The sequence below is a fragment of the Elaeis guineensis genome, chromosome 1 (assembly GCF_000442705.2).
Source record: "Elaeis guineensis isolate ETL-2024a chromosome 1, EG11, whole genome shotgun sequence".
NCBI lineage: Eukaryota > Viridiplantae > Streptophyta > Magnoliopsida > Arecales > Arecaceae > Elaeis > Elaeis guineensis.
In genome coordinates, this window is record NC_025993.2 from 185,796,152 (window position 1) to 185,802,228 (window position 6,077).

Consider the following 6,077-nt stretch of genomic DNA (forward strand, 5'->3'; position numbering starts at 1 on the left):
CCCAAAGGACAGCTACCCTCCACCCAGAATTGATCAACTGGTGGATGCAACCTCGGGCCATGAGCTTCTCACCTTTATGGATGCATTCTCTGGCTATAATCAAATCAGAATGGCATCGGAAGATGAAGAAAAGACTGCTTTCATTACTAACCGTGGCCTTTACTGTTACAGGGTCATGCCTTTCGCCCTCAAAAATGCAGGCGCAACCTACTAATGGCTGGTGAACAAAATCTTCAAGGAGCAGATCGGCCGCAATATGGAGGTCTACATGGACGATATGCTCGTGAAAAGCAAATCTTCCATGAACCACGTCGCCGACCTTGAGGAGACCTTCGACGTCCTCCAAAAATATAAGATGAAGCTGAACCCGACTAAATGTACTTTTGGAGTGACCTCGGGGAAGTTTCTGGGCTTCATGGTATCGGGGTACGAAATTGAAGCCAACCCAGAGAAAATTTATGCCATCCAGGAGATGGCCACCCCGAAGTCGATAAAAGAGGTTCAGCGCCTTACAGGGAGGGTAGCAGTCCTGAATCGCTTCGTTGCGAGGTCGGCCGAACAGTGCTTACCCTTCTTCCAGACCCTCAAGCGGCCGAAGAACTTCTGTTGGATCGCTGAGTGCCAACAGGCGTTCGAAGAGCTAAGGAGCTACCTCGGCTCGCCTCCATTATTGGCGAAGCCCGAGCCTGGAGAGGAACTATTTTTATACCTGACGGTCTCTCCAATGGCTCTCGCAGCAGTCCTTGTCAAGGAAGAAGCAAAAATCCAACGGTCGATCTACTACGTCAGTCGCACGTTGAGAGACACCGAAACCAGGTATACCAAATTAGAGAAACTAACTTACACCCTATTGATTGCAGCCCGGAGGCTCCGACCCTACTTTCAAGGGCACACCGTAACGCTGCTCACCGACCAACCGATCAAGGCGATTCTGCACCGGACGGATGCCTCCGGGAGGATGGCAAAATGGGTGATCGAGCTCATAAAATTCGACATCAACTATCGACCTAGACCAACAGTGAAAGCCCAGATATTGGCAGATTTTATAGTGGAGTGCACTATCCCGTAGGAGGCCGAATCTGAACAGGGCAAAATTGACGGCCTGGAGCCCCGACCGAACTCCTCCAAAGAAGAAGCAGACCCCTCTGGTTGCTTTTGGGCCCTCTACGTGGACGGATCTTCTAACATGTCGGGAGCAGACGTGGGCCTGATCTTGATCAGTCCAGAAGGAATCATTGCGGAGTACGCTCTGCGCTTCGAGTTTCCCGCAACAAACAATGGAGCAGAATATGAAGCTCTGATCGCAGGATTGAAGATCGCCAAAGAGTTGGGAGTATATCAGCTTCAAGTTCACAGCGACTCCCAACTGGTAGTGGGACAAGTCAGCGGAAACTACGAAGCACGGGAGGACAGCATGGCTAAGTATCTTGAAAAGGTAAAGGAGCTCGTCCCCGCCTTCAGTAGCTTCAACATCAGGCAGATTCCAAGGATGAAAAATATCAGGGCTGATCTTCTCTCGAAGCTGGCTACGCTGGCTCCGGCCGAATTGCCCAAGGGTGTTCTCTTTGAAGTTCTGAAGTATCCGAGTACGGAAGAATCATGGCCCGTGATGGAAATTGACCACGAGCCCAGTTGGATCGACCCACTGATAGCGTACCTCAGAGGCGGGGTTCTCCCTCATGATGCAAAAGAAGCTCGGAAGCTCAGAAATCAAGCCTCCCGATATATCCTTTATGAGGGCAAGTTGTACAAGAGATCATACTCTTTGCCCCTTTTAAAATATTTTCGGCCTTCGAAAGCTGACTATGCCTTGTGGGAGGTGCATGAAGGAATCTGCGGAAGCCATCTAGGGGCTAAATCCTTGTCCCACAAGTTGCTCTGTCAAGGATATTACTGGCCAACTATGCATCGTGACTCAATTGAATACGTCAGAAAGTATGATCGATGTCAGAGATATGCCAACATCCAGAGACAGCCCGCCACCGAGCTTACACCCTTGAGTGCCCCATAGCCGTTTGTGCAATGGGGGATGGATATCTTTGGACCCTTTCCCGTGGCATCGGGGCAGAGGAAGTTCCTCCCGGTAGCGATTGACTACTTCACCAAGTGGGTCGAGGCCAAACCGCTGGCGAAAATTACAGAAGCTAAAGTACAAGACTTCGTCTGGAAGTCAATCATTTGTAGGTTCGGCCTGTCGAGAATCCTAATTACTGATAATGGGTGGCAATTTGCGGGAGCGAGATTCATCGAATTTTGTGAGGACCTAAACATCTCTCACAACTTCACGTCCGTAGCCCATCCTCAAGCGAACGGCGAAGCTGAAGTGACTAACAGAACTCTGCTGCAAGGGATCAAGACAAGGCTCGAAAAAGTAAAAGAAACTTGGGTAGACAAACTTTATCATGTGTTGTGGGCATACCGAACTACCCAAAGACTGCCCACGGGGGAGACCCCCTTCGCTCTAGCTTTCGGAACGGAGGCCGTTATCCCGATTGAGCTCAAGCTCCTGTCGGCGCGAGTCGTGGCATTCAACGAGCATCATAATTCGTAAGGTCTTAAAGCCAACCTCGACTTGCTGGAAGAGAAGCGGGAGGTAGCTCATGTTCGGATGGCAGCCTACAGGCAGAAAGTCGCCCGCTATTACAACTCCTGGGTTAAGAATAAAGTCTTTAGAGTAGGAGATTTAGTGCTTCGACGAGCCACCGTCTCGCAACCTCAGGATCGAGGGAAGCTCACCCCAAATTGGGAAGGCCCATACGAAGTCAAAGAAGTAGTCCGGCCTGAAACTTATTACCTCAAGGAGCTCGGAGGAGCAGACCTCCTGTGACCATGGAGCTCTGAAAATTTACGAATGTATTACCGATAACTTCATTTTTAATAAATGTCTTATATCCACATGTCTTCTCTCTTGGCACGAGCCTATATCGACAGAACGATTGAAACAAACCGTGTTAGGAACAAGAGGAGAACCTCGTCCTAACATGAGCAAAGTCGAAGGCCCGGTTATCTTTAGATCGGATGGGGGGAGAGGCCCTGCAACACCCATATGTGCCCCCACAGCCATGTTAGAAACAGGAGGAGAACCTCGTCCTAACATGAGCAAAGTCGAAGGCCCAGTTACATTCAGACCGGATGGGGGGAGAGGCCCTGCAACGCCCATATGTGCCCCACAGCCATGTTAGGAACAGGAGGAGAACCTCGGCCTAACATGAGCAAAGTCGAAGGTCTAGTTACCTTTAGACCGAATGGGGGGAGAGGCCCTGCAACGTCCATATGTGCCCCCACAGCCATGTTAGGAACAGGAGGAGAACCTCGTCCTAATATGAGCAAAGTCGAAGGTCCGGTTACATTCAGACCGGATGGAGGGAGAGGCCCTGCAACGCCCATATGTGCCCCCACAGCCATGTTAGGAACAGGAGAAGAACCTCATCCTAACATGGACAAAGTCGAAGGCCCGGTTACACTTAGATCGGATGGAGGGAAGGCCCTGCAATGCCCATATGTGCCCCCACAATCGCGTTAGAGACAAGAGGAGGACCCCGTCCTAACCATAGCTGAAATCGATTACGTCAGAAATAGGAGAAGAACCTCATCCTGACACCAATTAAGGTCTGATCATTCAAGACCGGATAAGAAAAAGGAAGCCTTCCCAGCGACCCCTCCACGCTCCCGCGGCCCCACTAAGAGCAGAGGGAAAACCCTCACTCGAGAAAAGAAAAAGAAAAAGAAAAAGGGGGGAGGGGTTAAAAAGGGAAAGCGATGAACTACATCAGCGACAAATGAAAAACAAATTATATCAAAAATATAGGGAACCTCATCTCAGCGAGGATGGGGGTTCTCATCAAAATCTTCGATCTCTAAAAGAGCTCTCAACACAGGCCAAGGATAAGATGGCTTCCTCGGGGCGATGAGAAGCTCAGACCTTCGAGCTCGAACCCTGAAAGGGGGCGTCAAACTCGAGTGGTCCCAGGCAAACATGCGGCCATAAGCAAAAGGATGGGTCGATGCGATGGCGATCGGGTACCTTTGAACGACACCGATATCAAGCAAGGCAAAAGCTGAAAGAAGCTCGGTAATCGATAACTCAACATGCGAGTAAAAGAGGTAACGAAAAATTCTCCTCTCATGCCATTAACTAAGTACGCATTACAGAGCCCTTGAGGCTGGAGAAGAAAGACGGCAAGAAAGGCAAGCCGACGTGGCGACGATCAGGAAACCCCAGACGGCATCGACACAAAAAAAAAAAGAGACAAGAGAAGGAGAGAGATGAGGGGGAATACAATAATAACAATAGTGAATAAAAGAAGTTCGGCAAATGATAATTTGACGCAAAATGCGGACAAGGTAACAAAAATCTCTTTTTCATTCTCGATTAACAAGGTGTACGTTACAAGGCCCTGAGGACCGAGGAAAAAGAACATTACTACAAGACTCGAAAGGAATACATTGGAGACCACTTCAAGCATTCAACTTCTCTTTTCGGTTCCGTCCTTCTCAGCAGTATTTTTCAGTATGTGTGATGAACCTCTCGGCTCTCGCCCCCCGCCTCGGTCCGCTCCATCGTCGAAACCCCAACCCTAGGGGGAAAGGGAGGGGATAGAATTCAAGGGGCAACGACGGCGACGACGGCAGCAACGATGACCTGCATTGGGAAGGATTGGAAGTACCTCGGAGGCCGCGATTGTTGCCCAGCTATGCAACCCAAGAGGGGGGGGTGAATTGGGTTTCTAAAAAATTTTAAGCCCAACAGATTACTTATGAAGAACAAAACTAAGACTTTAAATCAATATTAATTACCTAAAGCAGTATTGCAAGGATATAATAAAAAAATAAGATAAAGCGATAAAGCACACCACAAACACAAAGATTTATATTGGTTCGGTGCTAACCTTGCACCTACATCCACTCCCCAAGATCCTACTTGAGAATTTCAATCCACTATCCTTTGTATTCAACCCGAATACAAAACGTCGGAAACTCCGACACTAGCTATCCCAAGCTAGATCACTTGTTTCTCGGGTACAAGTAAACCCAAAACACTCCGATTTCAGGTTCGGATCAACCTTTCCTTGTTTTGGAAATCCTCCAAAAACAAGAACAAAAACTCACAAAGAGTTAGAAAATTTTGAGCACAGATTAATACAATAACAGCTCCTTAAATGAGCGAATATAACAATAAATGCTTTACTCAAATGAAGAACCCCTTTTTCGGATTTTCTCAAAGTGGATGAACGCTTGAATGCTTGAGAAGAGGTTGATTGTTGATTGAAGATCTCTTGAAAGCTTTGAGCGATCTCTAGATCAAGGTTGAAACACTAGGCGTGAAGGATTCTCTCCTTGAAAGCTCTTGCTTTTCTCTTTCACACTCTCTCTGGTATATTGTGGATCCTCTCTCTTTTTCTTTTTTTGGATTTTTCGTTGATCTCAGGCTTTTTCTTGCAAATTTTGGATCCTCTCTTCTGTTCTTCTCTCTTTGATCTGCCGATTGATCTTCTTCTTTTTCTCTCCAATTTGATCTGCTATTTAAACTGCAATTTCTTTCACCATTTCAAGCATTTTGTAGTATTAGAAGCAAGAGAAAACAATTTAGGTAGATAAAGAGCCGTTAGAGCAATTTTAGGAAGCATAAATGACAATTAAAATGGGCAAAAAAAAATAGTCGTTGCTGATATTTTCCGTCGCAAGGGTCGACTCATGAGTCGACTCATGCATCAGGAGTCGACTCATGAGTCGACTTCTGTTGCACAGACCAGAAGGTCTGATTTCTGAATTTTTTGGCTCAAATCAGCAGAGGTCGACTCATGAGTCGACTCATGCCTTGTGGGTCGACTCATGAGTCGACTCACAGGTCGTGCCAAGTCAAAAATCCAGCGTGCCATAAAAATTTTTTGCGTGCCAATCAGCTCACAGTGCCATGAGTGGACTCATGAGTCGACTCATGCACTTCAAACCTTCATAACTTCAAAAATATAAGTCCAAATACAATGAAATTTTCATCAATAATTTACAAATCATTTATTCTATCAAATGATACTATCAAATCAGAATTTTAGTGAAATTATGATTTTGCCCTTGAA